This window comes from Schistocerca cancellata, chromosome 10 (assembly GCF_023864275.1).
Source record: "Schistocerca cancellata isolate TAMUIC-IGC-003103 chromosome 10, iqSchCanc2.1, whole genome shotgun sequence".
NCBI lineage: Eukaryota > Metazoa > Arthropoda > Insecta > Orthoptera > Acrididae > Schistocerca > Schistocerca cancellata.
The window spans coordinates 132,207,706-132,209,999 of record NC_064635.1 but is presented as its reverse complement, the minus strand read 5'-3'; positions in this window follow the sequence as shown (position 1 = coordinate 132,209,999).

Genomic DNA, 2,294 nt, shown 5'->3' with positions numbered 1-2,294 from the left:
AGTAGGCTGCTTTTGGCAACGCCCAGTCGGATTGACTTCCAAACCCCACATTTCTTGAGTGCTTTCTCCCATAACTTTATCTAGAACTACGTTGAACAGAATAGGAGAGAGTCCATCACCTTATCTCACACCTGTCTGAATGTCGAAGCTTCTGAGATCTCCACAATAAATTTTACTTTAGACTTCGTGCCAATTAGCGTTTGTTTTACGATTTCTCGTGTTTTGGGATCTAATACCCTGTGTTCTAAAATTTGGAATAGTGAGGCCCTGCCTATTGAATCGTATGCTTTTTTGAAATCCAAAAAGGTGCATACTACAGGTTTTTGTCTGAGAGCTCGCATTTTGAGTATGGCCTTGAGGTTAAAAATTTGTTCCAGACATGATCTGTTCGGTCTTAATCCTGCTTGATATTCTGCTACTTTGGGTTCTAATTACTGTTGTGTTCTATTCAAGAGACAAGCTGTAGAATATTGTAGGTGACTGGTAATGGAAAGATCCCCCTATTGTTGTTTGCATCTAATTTATTCCCTTTTTTATGTAGTGGATGAATCATAGCAATCTTCGAGTCATCTGGGATTTTTTCAGTTTGCCCAATGTTTTGGATTATTTGAGTAATTTCTTTGAGTGAATTTGGACCTACACTTTTTTCAAGAGTTCTGCTGCAATACCGTCCTCCTCTTATTTGATAATGTTCTAGACTGTTTCTTTGAATTTCAAACTACTATTCATCCAGTTAACATGTTGAATATTTAACAGGTGTATTTATGATCTACATTACCTAGCATTGCTTGAGGGCTGTCATTAACTGAAGACATTAAAAAAATCACAAATATGAAATAATTTTTAAATTTATAATATAGTTCATGTTTTACCCTAATATCTGTGCAACTTGACTATAATCTCTGACAATCTAGATTGTAATTATTATTAAACATGTTTTTATATTTTACCTTTTTTGGCAATTTATTGTATATAGAACAACTTTAATTTTTTCTTCTAGCTTCATTTACATTTCTTTCGCATTAGAAAAATTTATGTGGAGGAACTTGTAGCTTTTTATTGTGTCACAAATATGTTGTCATGAGATATTTAACTCTGTTTTTGTTAATGTTGTTATCTTACATTAAGTTTCGATCAAATTTTCATTCTGAATAATTTTTGGTTCTCTATAAACTTGCTGCTTATCGTCTGGAAGCTCATTGTTAAGAAAATAATTTGATTGCTAATGAGTCTTCCAAGTTGTATGGCCATGTCCAAGGAAACATTTTAATTCCTGACGTTGCGTCCAGAGCTGAGCAGGATATATTTGGAGATACTCCTGGCAATTTTGAGTTGGCAAGGCTTCGCATCACCAGGAGTACCTGTGAAGATGTCCAGTGCAGCTATGCATGAAACCTCAGAAACTGAAAAGTTTCTTTGACCATGGCTGTACAAGCCAGCAGACTCATCAACAACTATTATATATGGTTGTAAAAGCCTCCATTGCATTAATTTAATTCTCACTTTTATTATCTAGTTATTTTAAGTGTTCATTCTTCTTTCATTATTGTGTAAAGGAGTTGACTACTTCTTTAAATTTGAGAGAGTTACTTTTGGTTCAACATTGAAACATGTAAGGCCTATGGAGTCAGTCATGACAATACCATCAGATCCTTTGATATTAATCTTTTCATTTTTAACTTAATATGCGATCATGTTTTGTGGCAGGATTTGATCCATGCAGCTTGGATGTCCTGTGCTGGTTTCCTGTAAAGAAAATTCCACATCTGGTTTCTGGTGGGGAGCATGATAAAAGTTGGCTGTCAAATAGCCCTCTTCAAATAGACCTCTTCACTTTTCAGTTACATTGTCACTTTATTTCATGCACTAAACATTACAAAATCTACACAGAGCTGTTTCTGTACAATGTTCAATTTATTTGAAGTGTCCTCTGGTGTGAAATGTGATAGAAGCATGTCACACTGCCAGTTCCCTTAGCCTACGATTGCCTTAGCGAGTACACAGCCACATAGTCATAGTTTTTCAAAGTCTTCCAATTCTTAGCTCACTGTGGTGTGGAAGTTTTCCTTGTTATCAGCAAATTATTGAATACAGCATTGCTGACCGGCAGTTTTGTGAAGTGCTTCAGATTATTGGGTTTATCTGTAGGCACTGTCTAATCTTAAAGAGGTTTTGCAGAAAACTTCTGGTGCAATGTAAATACTTGGAGTAAAGGAGGTCACTTTCTGAAAAGCAGAGGTGTTGAGTCATTGATAGGTCTTTACAAAAAAGAAGTAATGCTGCTCTGAGCTAAA